Source organism: Sorex fumeus, unplaced genomic scaffold (genome assembly GCF_029834395.1).
Source record: "Sorex fumeus unplaced genomic scaffold, SorFum_2.1 ptg000151l, whole genome shotgun sequence".
Lineage (NCBI taxonomy): Eukaryota > Metazoa > Chordata > Mammalia > Eulipotyphla > Soricidae > Sorex > Sorex fumeus.
The window spans coordinates 3,527,607-3,545,648 of NW_026606208.1; the positions used below are offsets into that span (position 1 = coordinate 3,527,607).

An 18,042-nucleotide genomic window follows, 5' to 3' on the forward strand; every position below is an offset into this window, starting at 1 on the left:
GTATTTTATTCTATAACTTTAAAAGATCGCTCCCTTCCTCCATCCCTCCCTCGCTCTCTCCCTCCTTCCCTAATCTACTTTCCGTCCCTCCACCCCTCCGTTCTGTCCTTCCTTGCTTCCTTTCTTCCCAGTAGTGTCAATATGAATGTGTCAGGAGTTGCTCCCTGCACACCGCCAGCACCCTGCTCGCTCCAGATAACCCCCAACCCTCCGGCCCCTCGCACCCAGCCCCCGCTCTCGGCTTCAGGGTCAGTTATCATTGGCCATTGTTTATCCCCTCACTGTGCTTTGAAATCGCTTCTGCATTTGAGCCTCTGTTCCACTCACTTTTGCTGAGCACAATACCCAATACCTTCCGGTCTCACCCAAGCTTCGACAAGCTAGAAGATCTCACCCAAAGGACCGTTTTCATAAGATACTACAGTGTGCTGGAATAGAAGTATTGCCCCGTTTTTTTGTTTGTTTGTTTGTTTTGCTTTTTGGGTCACACCCAGCATTGCTCAGGGATTACTCCTGGTGCATGCACTCAGGAATCACTCCTGGTGATGCTTGGGGGACCGTATAGGATGCTGGGAATCGAACCCAGGTTGGCTGCGTGCAAGGCAAACACCCTACCCGCTGTGCTATTGCTCCAGCACCTGCCTCAGCTTTTAAACATTGACATTTCATTTCATTTCTGCCCAGTTTAGTAGAGATATCAGGAGGAAAAAAATGATTTCAGTTGTTCATACCTATTGCTTAATTCTTCCTTTGGCTTGCTGTGTTTGCTCTGCTTGGTTTTGGATTTCTGCCGAGCAGGAATCAAGTGTCCCTCAAAGGTCAGGGCCAGGTGGGCCCTTCCTACATGGCCAGTGAATGGTGGGAGGAATTGTCTTGAGTCACTCAACTGTGTGGTAAGTAGATTCCCCACTCCTACCTCCTTGCAAAAGGGATTTGTAGCTAGTGCAAAAGGAAGTGAAACTGAAAATTGGGCATTATTATTTCTCTTGGGTTGAAGGTAAGATGAGAAGACATTCTGTACAGTACAGGATTCAGAAAGCATTCAAAAGGAAAGATTGGAAATTGGAAAAGGAGAGGGTTAGGTTTGAAAGGGACAGTTGTAATGAACTTGCTCAGAAAGAACCCTGGGGTCACTTTGCCATTCTCTGAGTATAGCTCACATTTTCTGACCGGCCCTTGCATAGACTCTGCCACTTCTTTTAACTCTTCATCACCCACCAGACACAGGTGCGGCCAAATGCAGCCTCCCCGCTCTGAGGCCCGAACCCCAAGGCAGGTTGTAATGACATGTTTCTTGAGGCTTTTGGTTATTTCCCAAGTCCGTGTGAACTTTCCTCTCCCGAATTATTAGTTCTTTTTGTGCTAAATGCACATATCAGTGATGCCTTTCATGAGACATCTGAGAACTTCTAAAATTGTCTTTCATCCCAAAGCATTCTACACATTCATTGCGATCCCTATAACGATACCCATGACATTCTTCAAAGAAATGGAGCAAACACTCCTGAAATTCATATGGTACAATAAGTCAATTAGACATCGAGCTCCCATTTGACCCAGCAATAATACTCCTGGGAATATATCCCAGAGCGGCAAAAAAGTATAGTCGAAGTGACATCTGCACTTGATTGTTCATTGCAGCACTGTTTACAACAGCTAGAATCTGGAAAAAACCTGAGTGCCTGAGAACAGATGACTGGTTAAAGAAACTTTGGTACATCTACATAGTAGAGTACTATGTAGCTGTTAGAAAAGATGAAGTCATGAAATTTACATACAAGTGGCATTACATGAAAAGTATCATGCTAAGCAAAATGAGTCAGAAAGAGAGGGACAGACATAGAAAGATTGCATTCATCTGGGGAACATAAAATAACAAAATAGGAGACTTAACACCCAAGAATAGCCCAGATAAGTACCAGGAGGTTTACTCCATGGCTTGGAGGCCAGCCACACACACTAGGGAAAAGGCAGCTCAGATAGAGAAGGGAGCACCAAATAAAGGGTGTTGGGAGGATCCTCCCAAGATGAAAGATGCATGCTGAAAGGAGACTAGAGACCGAACATAATTTCCACTCAGTGCCTCTTTTGCAAACCACAGCACCCAAAAGGAGAGAGAGAACAAAAGGGAATTCCCTGCCATAGAGGCAGGATGGGATGGGGGGATAGGGGGTGGGAGGGATACTGGGATCAGTGGTGGTGGAGGCACTGGTCGGGGGATGGGTACTTGGTCATTGTATAACTGAAACCCAGCACAAAAATTTGTAAGTCTACAACTGTTACCTCATGGTGTTTCACTAATAAAAATTTAAAAATAAAAATAAAAATAAAATTGTCTTTCATGTAAAGCCCTTGAGAACAGATAGGGTTTTTTTTTTTAATCTTTGTATTCCTTCTCCCCTTTTCAACATATATTACATATAGAATATATATAAACTCTTACACATGCACTCACACACACACAGACCCATACACCCTACAATCTGTGGACTTGTTTTTCCCACCACAAAGAATGACCAGAAGTATGTGACAGTGAGGGGCCAGAGAGATAGTCCAGCGGGCAGGGTGCTTGCTTTGCGTGCGACCAACCAGTTTTGATCCCCTTCTGGTTCCTCGAGCCTGCCAGGAGTGATCCCTGAGCACAGAGCCAGAAGTAAGCCCAGAGCACAGCCTGGTGGGGCCCCCAAACAAAAACAAAAGAAACCAAAAAAAAAAATGTGTAGCTATGGAAGTTTCAGAAGAGAATTGACAAAAATTCTTGGGAACCCTGGAACCATTTTGTGCATTAAGTGCCCAAGGTGACTTTTAAGAGAACAGTGGTTATTTACAGTGGCTGTCAGTGGTATTATGGTTTCAAGGAACTTGGAAGCATGTGTGTGTGTGTCTTCAGAGGCTGCGCTAGCTAGTCACTTAGTACAATGTGACCTAAAATAAGGTGGAGTTATCTTTAGGTCAAGGAGAGAGTGAAGCAGCCGCTTGGAAAAAAGAAATAATCTTTAACTCTGATCAGATGGAAGTTTGGTTTAACTGAGCAGGAGGTGTTTCAAATGCGAGTACCGTGGGAGCGAAGGAATGGAGCTGGGTGTGCGTGTCTGTGGGTGCAGCAGAATGAAAGTCATGAAGAAATAAGCTCCAAGAACCTCCGAATTATGCCTGGTATTTATCAAGAACCTTTCTTCTTAGAAAGCTGAATTTTCTACATTCTTAATCTCCATGGAGTAGAAAACAAATGACCTTATATTCTCCACTCTCCTTTTGAGAGTTGGGCATTTGAGAGCTATCCAGTTGTTCGTATGAATTATCCCTGCCAAGAGTTCACACGACCAGGCTTGCATTGAAATCTGTAATTTTTGTGTTTCTCAATAATTCCTGCTCTTCATAGGAGCAGCGGTAATTCAGTTACCCAGAAGGATGGAATAGTAGAATTTCGGGGCTTGCTAATGAATTTTTTGCAGCTTATCTGCCAGACCTGAACGGTAGTACTTTGAAGATGTTCAACTTCTTTGACGATGCAGTGTCATAGGAAAAATATTCCGGGCCAGCAAGTGGCGGCTCATGAAGACAGGGCTTAGCCATTGTGCGGGAAACACTTCGCACAAGTGCAGCTCCCAGACCGAGATAACCTCGCGGAAGGAATTTCCAGAGCTGGGCCTGGCTCGGCCGGCCACATGCTGCAGGAATTCCCAGCTCTGGGAATGCCTTTCTTCCCGGGCAGTGGGCTGGCAGGGAGCTTCTGGCCCGGCTTTGCCTCGCAGATGGAATGTTGATCCTCTCGGGAAGCCTTCCATTCCGCCAGCTTCCCATTCGTTCGCCTCTCCTGCCTTGAGGATCAAAGGAGAGCCCCATGCGGTGCTCGGGCGCTGCCCCTGGCCTTGGCCCTGGCTCCCAGCCTCGTTTCCGGCAAGAAGAGCCCATTCTCCTCCCCTCTGCCACATGGCACTCCGGAGAGTAAAGTTCAACAGAAACAGGAGATGTGTTTCCCAGCCAGCCTGTGTTCAATTACAGTTATCCCTGCTGACACCTTGGGACCCTTTATGATGGTCTCTACTCCCTCCCCCCCTCCCACTACCACCACACACACCCTCCTGGTGCTTGAGTAGAAAGGGAGTCGGGGAGGCTGGGCCCTCAGGAGCCTTGGCCCGGCTCAGCTCCGCCTGTTGGACTCTGCCAGGCTCGTTCTTCTGTTTGTTCTAGCCAAACTCTTTGCTGTACTTGCCGAGCTGTGGCCTCTCCGGGAGAGTTGACTGTGAGGGCCTGGTGTTTGTCGGCATTTGCGGTGCCGAGTGCTAGCTCTGAACTCTGCACTCATCCCAGACACAGAGCTCAGCATGGGACAAGGGGACCATCGGCTGCTTCTGTCATGGTGGTTGATGGCGAAGCGTCCCAGAGCTGGGACTTGGGGGCGGGGTTCCTGCCCGCTTTCTGTGCTTGCTCCCTCGAGGGTGTGGAAGTGGCCCTTTGCTCATCTGGCTCGTCAGCCCTGCCTCCCGTCACACAGGCTGAGCTGACTCTGCACTCACGCCTAACCTTTGGGAACCAAAGGCCTCCCAGTGGTACCTGGAATTTTTATTTTGTAGGGAGTGGGGAGTGTGTAGCCACACCCAGCCGATTGCAGAACTGTTCTCCTGGCTGTGTGCTCGGGGGTCACTCCTGGCAGTGCTCAGCGCGCCCTCAGGCAGTGCCGGGGGTGCAGCTGAGGTAGACCGCATGCAAGGCAAGTGCATCCACCCCTGTGCTCTCTCTCCGAACCTGTGCCTGCAGTGTTGATGCCCCTCACGCTGCTCTTTGTAGTAAGGGAGCTTTGACCGGAAGGAGTTGCCCATCTGTTGTCATTTTCCAGGCTGAGTTAGGGACCTTATGTCAGGGGCCTTTTCCAAAGTACACCACACCCTTGCCAGGTCTTTGGGACTTAGAAATAACAAGCGAATCACAAGCAGAGTCTAAATTTCCAAGTAATTGCCCTTTCCTTTGTTTTTTTAAATTTGTGTTCAAATGTGCACTTTTGGCCCTGACTTATATGATGGACGTGTGTGTGTGTGTGCGTGTGTGTGTGTGTGTGTGTGTGTGTGTGTGTGGATAGATAGGTAGGCAGGTAGGTAGGAGAAGCCCAGCCACAGCCATGGGAGAGAGATGGAATCCAGTTCTGTGACCTGCACATCTCTGCATGTCTGGGCTGGGCTGTTCTGTGCCTTGGTCAGAAGTGTCCTAGGCAAGTCGTCCCCTCCTCCCCTGGAACTCAGTGCCTGTGAATACTCCGGGAGCATGCCTTACCATGACTGGCGTCTTCCTGCCGAAGAACAAACGTGTGCTTTGGTTTAACGTTTCTCGAGTATACCTTGTGGTTTTTGCCCTCCAAATCAGAGTATCTGTAAGTATGATTGTGAAATACCTACATCAGAGTCACCTGGAGTGCTGACTGGAGACAGAGCCATTCCTGGTTCTCATCCCAGACCAGCTCAAGCGGAATCCCTTGGTGACCAGCCCAAGAATCTGCATTTTGGCAACTCAGGCTCATGTCTGAGGATCCTTGTTCTTTTTCCATTTACTATTTGCCTTTGATATTTTGGCTCATGTCTTTATAGATAAAAGTGAGTTTTCTGCAAGCACTCATGATTTTTTTTTTTAGTCAAGTTTTCATCTTCTGCTTTATATTATAGCAGCTTTGCTCCAAAACTGTCTCAAGTTCCCAGAGGGTGAAAACCATGCCTAATTCACATTTGTATGCTTCACACACCTTTTTGTAAATAATAAGAATTCAGAAATCCTTTAGTATAATAATGGTGGAGTCCTAGAATCAGACTTTTTATTATACTTGGTAAACTTTCGAGTATTGATTTTTTTTCTCTTATTAGCTTCCAGATATGCCTCGTTTATTTGTAATGTGAGCTTACACGCTCACGTCTGAGCACATTTTCATGACATAATTATCCTCTCTGGCTCAGTTTATGCTTTTTCTCCCTTGGAAATCTGATATCCTCGATAAAAGAGATATCTGTTTTTCATTTTTATCTATCCTTGTATGATTTGACTGGGATTTTGTCCAAGAACAGTGCATGGCTCTTTTCTCCCTCTGAGAAGTGAACATAGTGGTCTGCTTTCCACCTTTTACACAAATCATTATTTTTCACATTTTTGTCATTGCACTAGTGGGGTGGTTAATGTTAAATATCTTGAGTGTTGCATTAGCCAAAGTGGTAAACTGTAGGCAGATATATTGGGTGGGTGGGGTTTGGTTGTTGTTTCTTTGGGGGTACATTGGGTGATGCTCAGGGGTTCCTCCTGGCTCTGCACTCAGGAATCACTCCTGACGGTACTCAGGGTCCATTATGGGCTGCTGGGATCAAACCCAGGTCGGCTGTGTGCAAGGCAAACACCCTACTGTCTCTCTGGGTCCTAGGACAGTCTGTTGGTGAAAAAATGAATACGGTTGTTCATGACGCAGTTGAACAGTGAAATCATTTCATAAGCACTACATTTGATCATTACTTTTGTCTTTCCAATCATTCTGTGGCTAGTTTATAAGGAATCAGAAAATGACGTGCTGCTCATCATCTTTGGGCCATGTCCTCAGTGCAGGATGCTGGAGGCCGAGTGACCAGCAGAGGTTCCGTGTGTGACAGACCGAGTGGACTTCACGGGAGCCTGTCCCGGCCTTCGCTCTCCCTGCAGCGGTCGGGAGCTTTGTCTTGGCTTTTGCATCTATAGGGTTAACTTAAGCATCTGGCACAGAGTCAGTGGCCAATTAAGAGCCTACTGTTTGAGTGATTTCAGAGGAGGGAGAGAGAGAGCAAAATGAACACTCCTCTCTGGGGGATTGTTTAATTTGCCTTTACTGCAATATGTCCGTTATAATTATTGCCGATCGTATGCGATCTCTATTGCCTTGATTATTATTTGGGAAAAATCGTGTCTGCGCGGTACCTCTGGTGTGCTTACTCCGCTTTATAACATCTGCGAGAGTTCGGTAGAAAATTTCGCTTCAAATCCTGTTGTGGCTTGTAAACCTTGTCTTTTTACCCAGTTAAAACACACACACACACACACACACACACACACACACACACACGCACGCTTCCTTTTGTTTCCTAGTCATTATGAGATGGTGATATGCGTGTGTTTGTACGGAGATACACTTAGGGTGACTTTAAGATTGAGAGGGGAGGGGTTCTGCGTATTTTGGCTTACGTGTTGTGAGGCGACTCGCGTTCCTGGTAGCAAGCGTGCACCCCGTGTCCCCCCAGAGACCCCGTGTGTCCCCAGGGGGAAGAGGCCAGGGGAGACCCTGCAGCGGGATGCACTCACGAAGTCACAAGCATTCGTTTCAGAAGTTAGAACTTGGGCGGTGAGCCCTGCAGCAAGAAAGAGGGAAGTCGCGCAGAGGGTTCATTTGCTGCGATGTAGGGCTGGGTGCTGAGCGCAGGAGCGATGTCTCCCAGCACCCTGAGGAGCGGATGACACGGTTGTTTCTCAGGCTTCTGCAGCCACTAGGAGCCCCCCGGGAGCAGGGGGCCAAAGGCACCTTGGCTTCCCTCCATGCAGGAGAACGCCGCGCTAGTGCGTTTTCTAGGAGTGTTTTTTTTTTTTTATTTTTTATGTGTAATGAGGTGGCCTGGGTCATTCCTGAACTGAGATTAGACTATTAACATGTGACTTCAATTCACGAATCAGTGAAGTTCGAAAGTCAAGAACCAGAATTTGAGGAGTGGAAGGAAGATGAGCCCAGGGCATTTGTGATCTATGGCTCTCTTTGTTTAACTTATTGGCCTACCCAGTGTTTCTCGAGAGGAAGTGGATTCAGTGCATATTAAAAAACAACAGACAAACAAAACTTTGATGTCCTTCCCGAGATTCGCCCTTCTAGAGACTTGAGAAAGGTTGCGCTAATAATTTTATGAGAGCATGTTGCTAGCTCAAACCCCACGGTGGCCTCTTAGGAAGAACAAATACCCAGGCGCACTACTTTAGAAATTCTCTTAGGAATGAAAGGGAAGGGAAACAAGTAGTCAATGGAACTTGCTTTTATCTCGGCTCTGTCTTTGTTGTAGTGGCACTGAGGCTTCTTTTTTTTCAGCTTTCTCTTCCCCTACTACGGTATGAAATTTATTTAAATCGAATGGATATTAAAACAGTTTATTTTTAAAAATGGCATCGACTTAAGAAAGTTGTAGAAAAACAGACCTCTTCCTAACATTGCATATAAACAAAAAACTATTAAAGAGGAAAAAATATAAATACTGGAAGGAAATTCAAGAGAACAATTGTACCACTCTGGAGCCGAGTGGGAGAACCTTCTCAAGCTCGGTGAAAAACATGGACGTCAGAGAGGAAATTATTTCTAAATTTGTAGGCCAGGAAACCAGAGCTTGATAGTTGCCGCAAAAAAGAATGTTTGTTCTGAGCTTAGTACTACAATCTGGGAAACACGGACCTGAATATATTTGAGTTGTATGCCTAAATTGCCTGGTGTTGGGAACATTGATAATGTGCAAAAAAAAAAAATTAATTAAAACTGAACTGGTTCACATGTAGGGACCATTCTATGCCAATTAAATCTTCAGTCGGTCAGCACAGTTTCTCAAGAAAAATTCAACTAGTGTTTGGTCAGTTTCCAACCCTAGGTGACATAGACAAGCCAGTTTTTTGTTTTGTTTTTTGTTTTTGCTTTTTGGGTCACACCCGGCGATGCTCAGGGGTTACTCCTGGCTCTGCATTCAGGAACCACCCCTGGCGGTGCTCAGGGGACCATATGGGATGCCGGGAATCAAATCCCGGTCAGTTGCATGCAAGGCAAACGCCCTACCCGCTGTGCTATCGCTCCAGCCCCAGACAAGCCAGTTTTATTGCAGCTTTTCTCTATTTTTTAAACATTAAAATATATATATATTGGTGGGGTTGTCACTCCAGAAGGCCCGCCCAACACCCCCATGCCACACTCTTCCCGAGAATGGTGCTGGGGGTGGGGGGCAGGGAGTGCGGGGACCCAACTCGGGGGCTGCTACATGCGCTCTGACCTTGGAATTTGCTCTCAGACCCAAAACAGGAGAACGTTTTCATTGCACAAAGAATTCAACTGAGTAGGCGAGAGTAATGAGAGAGAACCTGGGGACATCAGTGAGCTCGCTGTAAATCTTCCCCCAGCTGTGTGCTGTGATGGGACAGGCTCACTCTCTCCGTCTGTCTGTCTGTCTGTCTGGGGCATAGTAGCCAGAGCAGAGGCTACTCATGGGCACTGGTCCCCCAGCCTGCTTGCAGCAGGTCCAGTAAGATCAGAATTCAGAAGCCGGCCACCTCCGCACAGCCAAGTGGCCGTTGGTGGCAGGAGATTCTGCAGCGTCTTGAGATGTGTGTGTCTTCCAAACCCTCAGTCCTGTGGGGTCCCCACCTGCAGCAGCCCCCTGGCACTGTTTCACATACCCAGACTTAAAGGACTCCCAACTCTTGCCTGATTTTTTGTCAGACAAAATGCAAATAAAAATAAAAACGTTAGCGTGTGTCAGAAGTCTCCCCTGACTTCTAGGGGGGGGCGGGTGAACTGCCCAGGAGATGGGGCTTGTCATGTGACACACACACCACATGATGCGGTGAGTGGTACCTGGTGGTGGGGCGCCCACCGACTGAGGCGCGCAAGACAACACCCCAGTCGGAAATGGGTGGAGGTTGGGGCTGTGTGTTAAAGGAGGTGCATGTGCCCACGAGCTGAAATGGCCCTGTGGCTTCGTGGGGTTTTTTATTTGTTGATTGTTTTTGCCTGCAGATCAGAAGCAGTGGAAAGGATATTAATTTTAAATGGTTAGGCACATGGCATGGAAAGAAAGCCTCCCTACATGGCCCATGGGACAATATGCATTTCTACAGCTTTTTGATAATTTTTATAGTACACACTAAAATTTAGACTGGACTTACTCTTGGACCTCCCAGTTTTACTTTTCACTATATCATTGTATCACTGTCATCCCATTCATCGATTTACTTGAGTGGGCACCAGTAACATCTCCATTCGTCTGAGCCCTGAGATTTTAGCAGCCTCTCCTTACTCGTCTTTCTCAACCTATTAGAGGCTCTTTCGGGGTCAGGGGAGTGAGACCCGTTATTGTGACTGTTTTTGGCATATCGCATACACCACGGCTAGCTTGCCATACTTACAGCATAGTTCCAGTTTTACCATCCCTTGCTTTTGGGTTTCAGATTTCAGAGATTTTCGAGATTATAAAAAATAATAGGGTCCATAGACTCTAATATAATTTAATGCCTTCACAGTTCTATTAGTAAGACACACGTTATGTTTCTAACGAGAACAAATGAATATCCACATCCCTTCTGGTCAGTTCTTGCCACCATGTGAGTTAATGGAAAAACATCTTCGCATTTTCAGAGACTTTTGGATTTTCTTTCTTTCTTGAAGCAAAAGCAAATTTTATTTGGAGGTTTTTTTTTTTTATGAAGGGGAGGGAGGGGAGGGTGGAGAGAGAGAGAGAGAGAGAGAGAGAGAGAGAGAGAGAGAGAGAGAGAGAGAGAAACACGCTCAAGAGCGAATGCAGACTTCTCCAAAGGCAGAGAGCCTTTGCTGCACACATAGCAGCATTCGACACGAAAGTTCCCATTTCTCAGGGAGATGCGTGTGACACATTGCCGTGCGAACAGGGCAGCACCCGGACTCAACCCTCTAAGGATAAGGCGTTGGACTCCTCTACGGCACTTCAAAAGAAAGTCTCTGATGCACAGAAAAACTTGCATCAGTTAGTTTAATAGCAGAAGTCCTAGGAGTTGCCCTGTCAAGTCAACGGGAAGGGTGAGATCCGTTGTGCAGGTGGGCTCATGTATAAAGGGGGGGGGGGGGGGAGTTAAAGTTTAACAGGCAGATGCAGAAAGAGGTTTGGTTGGTATCAGCTGAGAAGACAGGTCGCATGAGTAAACAGACTGTGGGACATAATCCCACTCAGAAGATCGGGAGGCAGGCTGTTGCCTACTTAGGCCTCTGGGTGTCTTCTGAGGAGAAAAAGGTTTTAGAGGATCACTACCACTCTTGACAAGAGCCATTTTAGGAGAACAGGATTGGAAAAAGCAGGAGGCTTCTCGTGGGATTTGGTCCAATGAGCACGTGTTATATTGATGTTCCGGGCTAAGCGCACTTTGCCTTGAAAGCAAACAGAGTCGACTGTGATGAGCGCTGACAGGCTGGCCCCTCTCCCTTGGGAGCCGCTGGGGACTGGCTTGTCAGGACGAGGGACGCAGGGCGACGCTCGGAGCGAGGGTTCCCACTCCGACCTTCAAGCTGCTCTCCTAGTGCTTAATACTGAGGCCTAATGATTTCCAGAATATTCGCCTGCCCCGCTTCCCCCGCCCTCCACTCCAGGGAACAAACAAGTTAAACTTGAGCTGTTACTTTGACACAGAAATCCAATCACTCAGGGAATCTCTTTTTAATTGACCCGCTTGTGGTGAGTAATAACTCCAGAAAATGATATTGATTTTTCTCTGTGAGCCTCCGTGCGTCAAACACGTACTATTTTCTCGTGGGGCATCGAGTTTGCGGCTCTCATTTGAGCACGTTTGGCGTGTGCTTCTACTATCCCGTTATTTCTTGCTTAGACTCAAGTTTTCCTAGGAAATTTTTAGTTCGTACAGGGGAAATGAATTGTACAGATGAAAATGAGGATTTTCATCCACCTGAAATGAGTGAGTGTTATCTCTTCAAACAATGTTGGTGCTAATTATGTGGTTTTGTTTCCTCTGTTTGTTTTGATTTTTGATTTGTTTATTTGTCTGTTTGTTTGGGTCACATCCGGCAATGCACAGGGGTTACTCCTGGCTCTGCACTCAAGAGTTACTCCTGGCGGTGTTCAGGAGACCATATGGGATGCTGAAAATCGAGCCTGGGTTGGCCGCGTGCAAGGCAAACGCCCTACTGGCTATGCTATCTCTCCAGCCCCTGATTTTTGATTTTTTAAAAATTTTATATCATGGACCACCTGTCAATGCTTGGGGGCTGCTCCCTACTCTGTGCTGGGGGTGGGGGGTTATTCCCAGCAGTGTTTGCGGTCCTTGCCCAGTGAAGGACTGAAGAAGAACCTTCAGCATGCGGAACACAGGCTCTACCCAGTGAGCTGCCTTTCCAGCCCGTTTCCTGAACTTATGCAGGGTTATATGTCGGCATCCCACTTAACTCACTTGCAGGAAGAACTTTGTAGACAAATCTCTGTGTCTGGATGAAGATGGGATAAAGAGAGGATGAGCAGATGACGTATGTCTGTGCCGCCAACACCACAGTCGAGGCAGGGGGAGGGAAGGTCATGGTTGTTGGCGGCATTTTCCTTGTGTGTCTTCTCATGTTTCTTGGGCAACCTTAGCATTTTCTTTCCTGCCTTTGGGAAAACATGACTCTGCTTCACGCCCTTAGTATTTTGGGGGAGGCCAGATAAAATAAGCTTGGAGAGCTATGGTTGGTCTGTTTTGGACACAAAGAAGTACCTGCCTTGTTCGTATTCAATATGCCAAAAACAGTAACAAGACTCACAGTTTGTTGTGAGACGTTACTGGTGCCCGCTCGAGCAAATTGATGAACAAGGGAAGGTCAGTGACAGTGATCTGCCTAGTTAAAGGTGGTAGGAATATTAGAATGAAGCGTTGGATGCATTTTAACTTTGGGGTTTAACGAAAGTAATTCTTCTTCCCTAATTGTAGAGTTTAAGTGTGCTGGAGGAACTTGTTTGCAGGAAGATGTTTTGAAGTTCAGTGGCTTCTTGGAAAGAGATCTGTGTACTCCTAAATGGATGAAAATACATTAGCCTGGTGTGCTATTGTCTGGAGAGAAGGGAAGCCAGGCAGTGCAGGGCTCACGCCAATGACTGTCCTGTCCCCCGCCAGCAGCAGGTGAAGGTGTGTGCCAGTCCCACTTTCCTGTTAATTAGTCTTGTGAAGTTGGAGAGAAAAAGAAACACTCAATAGAAGACTATTGATAGATCAATCTCTTGGGGAGCTGAAACACATTTGTGTGTGTAGCCATAGTGTTGTAGCTACACCACACTTTTGTTTCACAGCGTAAAACAATCTAAGATATGAATGAAGGGAAGGACATTGACGTGGGTGTACAATTTCGTTCATCAGCTCTTTACTGTAGACTTGTCCCATCTGCCCATTGCCTGCCTGTCACCTCACAACCCCACCCTCTTCCAGTAGTTACACAGTTGGACCCTGAGTGACCTTTAGGTTAGCGTTCGGGCTAGGGCTAGGGGGTTAGGGCTAGGCTTCCCTAGTTTAAAGGCAACTTTGAGTTTTCTTTGGAAACACAGAATTAGAGTTTTCTCCCTCAGAAGACCAGTAACTAAATGTGTCGTTGAGTTGGTTGTCCTTTTCCATGGCATGTAGTATTGAGAATTGGAAGTGTGCTCTGAGCTTGGGGCTAAATAAGGCTGATTCTCTCTGCCTGCAATGCCCATTGTTGTCTGCTAAATGTAATATTCTATTATGAGGCTTTATTTTAGGAATCAACAGAGATTTCTTTTTTTTCTTTCAAAACTCCAGAGATGTTGACTTGATTTCTTTGTTCTGAGTGCTGTTTATTATATGGACACGGGTTTATCTTGAAGCAAATAGCCTTCTCTGGAAATTGTTTTTGGATTGTTGGTTAGGGGGACATATTGAGCTTTCTCAATGAATTTGGATACGGATATATAAAATATTTAAAAAGGTTCATCAGCCCTCATTGCTGATAATACCAACCTTTGGGGTGTGGGATGATAAAGGTGAAAAATGCTTTTCACACCCCCCCCCCCACCCCTCCAGGTCTGTCCATTCTTTGACCCAGGACACAGAGGCTCTGGTGATGAGAGTGTGTGTATTTGTGCCTCGAAGGGAAGGAAGGACGAGCAGGAGAGGTGTCGAGTTTAGGGCAGTGGGTGCTTGATAGTCACCCACATCTCTGAGCCTGGGAAATGAAAGGAAGGGACCTCAGTGATCGCGGTCACTGTCACGGTCCTCCCATTGTTCATCGATTTGCTCGAGCGGACCCAGTAACATCTCTATCGTGAGATTTTGTTGTTACTGTGTTCAGCATATCGAATACGTCACGGGGAGCTTGCCAGGCTTTGCCATGCGGGCAAGATACTCTCAGTAGATTGCTGGACTCTCCGAGAGGGGCTGAGGAATCCATCTCGGGTCGACCATGTTGGCCGCTTGCAAGGCAAACGCCCTACCGCTGTGCTATCGCTCCAGCCCTACCTCAGTGATAATCTCAGTTTTTGATAACTCTGAGACATCCTGGCAATGTATCTACTTCTATAATTTTCCCTAACCTTAACATTCTGTGTTATATACAGAGATGACAAGTTTTTTTAAAAAAAATACAAACCATAGAATGCCCTGTCTTTTCATTTTTTACAGCCTCAGCAGGGACACTTCCTTGTTACTGCCAAACTGATTGCTGTGGTTATTGTCATAATTAACATCAAGATGATATTTATGTATCTTTAACTCTCATTCACTTCTGCTTAACCAATATTCAATGGCTATTTGATGTCCTTTTTTTTTTTTTTTTTTGGATGAGATGCACAGAGGTTACTCCTGGCTCATGCACTCAGGATTTACTCCCAGCGGTGCTCAGGGGATCATATGGGATCCTGGGAATCGAACCCCGGGTGGGCCACGTGCAAGGCAAGCGCCCTACCCGCTGTGCTATTGCTCCAGCCCCTTGACATCCATTTTGAGAGTTTAAATTCTTAAGTTTCAAGGTTTGAGAGCTGTAATACTGTTTTTTTTATTGTTGTTGTTCAAAGCCAGGTAGCTTTATTTTAGAATCTGGGTCTGCGCACACTGGGCCTGTCAGGCTCATCTGGCCGTGTGACAGCATCTGAAGTCTTTTCAGGAGGCATAGAGATGTCTGGTCCTCTGACAGGATGCCGTCACCTCCCTCACCCCCCCCCCCCGCCCCCCCGCATTCATTCCCTTTAAGTGAAGTTCAGAGGAGGAGGGTCATCACCACCGAATTGATCTATTCACTCTCTTAAGCTTTGCCGTGGTAGCTGTTTCACCCAATTTTAGACTCTCTGGGTCTCTGTGGGGCCGTTTGAATCGTCAGCAGCCCTTAACGCAGCTGCATCCCACAGGCCGGCAGGAAACTGCGAGGCCAAGGGTGAGAGTTTCCCAAATGGATGACTTTTAATTCTGATGGGGAACTTGGGTTGTCAGAAGTAGTTCAGGCTTGGTTTGCCCAAGAAGTTACTGAGCTGTGTGTTCATCTCTTGGAAGAATCAGGAGGGTGGGCTCCCCAGAGGGCGTGGAGAGACATTGGGTTCTCATCCATGGGCACCACTCTTTGCAATGGACAGGTCTCCGGAGGGATAATCGGAAGCCTCAATCATGTTTTGGTTATCGTCGAACTGACAGCTCGTTAAATGGATCTTCTCTCCTCCCCCTCCTCCTCCGGCAAATAACATTTAACCTGCAAACGGTCGATGCAGATGTAAAAGTCGCACAGCCTGGCGAGGAGGTTGCGTCGGGAGGAGGCCGGTAGGACTGCCCCAGTCCACTCTGTCCATTCTCCCGGTCCACACGGGCGCCCGGGAGGGTGGGTCCAGGAGGAATGAGCCCTGCTGTGTCCTGGGGATGGTGCTCGTGCCAGAATGGACAGGAGTTCTCGTCCTGCGACGCTCTTGTCCTGGCGTTGACGCAGAGAGTAACTGCATCTCTGTGTTTCGAGCTCGTGACTTCTTTTAAAATCCCATGCATGCATTCGCGACACCAACGGAGCTGCCAGTGAAAGGGGTTTTTGTGCGGCTTCCTTTTTTCTCTTGCCCTCTGTGGTGCCACCCGCCTTCCACTCATTTCACCCTCTGCTGCATTTCGAGTCTCAGGCGGGTCAGAGCGAATCATGTGGCTTAGACAAATACATGTTCTTCCTTTCACTGACTCTTTTCCAGAGGGCGATACTTCTTCCAGTCTCAGCTTTCTGAAAGTTCTGGAAATATTTATTGTGTTGATTAATGTCTGGTGGATCCTTTTCTCTTCTGTTTTACTAGGCTGGTCTCCCTCCGTTCCTCCCTCCCTCCCTCCCTCCCTCCTGCTCTCCCTTCCTCCATTTCTCCCTCCCTCCCTCCCCCCTCCCTCCTTCCTCCTTCCCTCCCTCTCTTCTTCCTCCTCCTTTCCTCCCTCCCTCCCTCCCTCTCTCCCTCTCTCCCTCCCTCCTTCCCTCCTTCCCTCCCTCTCTTCTTCCTCCTCCTTTCCTTCCTTCCTCTTTTCCTCCCTCCCTCTCCCTCCACTCCCCTTCCCCCCTCCTTCCTGTTCTCAGAGCTCACTCCTAACTTTGCATTCAGGATCACTCCCCTAGGGATTCAGGGAGCCATATGGGGTATCAGAGATGTAACTCGGCCAGCCATGTGTCCCTTGCCCTCTGTACCATCTCTCTGGCCCCGAGAGGAACTTTTCTCTAGAGTTCAGCTGCATGCATCTTTTCTACCTGTAGCCAGTTCTACCAAACGAGGAACCCTGTTGGGAAAGTAGAACCCCGTTTCCCCGTGGACTAGAGCATCAGCTGCGTCTGTTTCAGTGTAGGGTTGTCAGATTTAGAAGAATCGCACTGCACTGGAGCACTGTCCTCCTGTTGTTCATCGATTTGCTCAAGTGGGCACCGGTAACGTCTCCATTGTGAGACTTTTTGGCATACTGAATACGTCACGGGGAGCTTGCCAGGCTTTGCCATGCGGGCGGGATACTCTCGGTAGCTTGCCGGGCTCTCCGAGAGGGGCGGAGGAATCGAACCCAGGTCGGCTGTGTGCTAAGCAAGCACCCCACCTGCTGTGCCATCGCTCCAGCCCTTAGAAGAATTAAAAAAAAATTAGAATTTCAGAAAAATAAAAGATACTTTAAATCTAAATATGCCACATGTAATATTTTTGATATACTTAAACTAAAAATTTACTGTTTATATGAAATGTAAAAATAGCTAATGTTCTATATCTTCTATGGCAGTTTTAAACAAATACTCTAATGTATTCATTTAGGAGATGAATAAACACATTTATAGGAACATATATATTTTTATGAAAAAACTTAATGAAGCAAAATATTTTTGAAAATGTTTGGGGGCTGATGCCTGGCTCCGTGCTCAGTGATCACTCCTGGTGGGGTTCTGGGTCCAGTATAGGTTGCTGGGAATCAAACGTAGTCTGCCATGTATAAGGTAAGTGCCCCGCAAAAGACTGTACTACCTCTCCAGCCCTGATTATTTCTTTTTAATTTCTAATTAAATCGAGTCTATACTCCATCCATGGAAAGTTTTTAAAATGTCATGGTAACACTTTTAACCTGTGAAATTGATACATTGTCAGTTTTCTGTCTAGAATAAACTTCAGCTATTCAGAACAAGGTTTGACATTATTACAGAATTCAACAAAAAGTTCATATATATTTTTTAAATGCCGAATGCATTGAACAGATTTATTTTTAGGATTGTGTGTGTCTGTTCTAAGCATCGTGTCCAGTGCCTGATCTCAGCTTGGGTAGTTTATGAAGGCCTAGCATCGTATCATCATTGACCCTTTCTTATCTTATACATAAGGTATATAGAGATTGGTAGAGGAGAATGAGAAGGAAAAGAGACTTCCATTGCTTGGATGACTAAGACAGTGAAAGGGCCCCTAACAGAAACAGGACGGGGAAAAGGCTGGTCTGGGGTAAAACTGTGGGTTCCGTGTGGGCTGTCCTAGCGTTGCTGGGCAGGAGAGATGGGCAGTGAGCCCGTTACCGCCGGGAGAGAAAGGAAAGGAAACGACAGCTCATGTTAGAGAGGCTTCGCTTTGTGGTGGGGAAGAGGAGTGAAGACGATGGAAACCCACGGGGAGGAGAAAGGGCCATTGGAATGGGAAAGACAAAACGGGGACAACACTGAGGAGAGACGAGCCGAGGAGGAAGAGCCCCGGCTTCCGGCGTTTGGGATGACAGCATCCTGGGCAGAGAGCAGGGTTCTGCTCCGTCTCTGCGGCCTTTGACGGCTTCCGACTCGATTGGAGAGAGGCCACATGGCAGAGGTTTCGAGTGTGTGGCAGGAAT

General features: G+C 47.1%; 1 protein-coding gene across 1 annotated transcript in view; it reads left to right on the top strand.

The window, feature by feature from the left end:
• The window catches only part of PHLPP1 (PH domain and leucine rich repeat protein phosphatase 1), a 218,533-nt gene that overhangs the window by 134,655 nt on the left and 65,836 nt on the right, over positions 1-18,042 (top strand). The gene's annotated exons all lie outside the window — the stretch shown is intronic.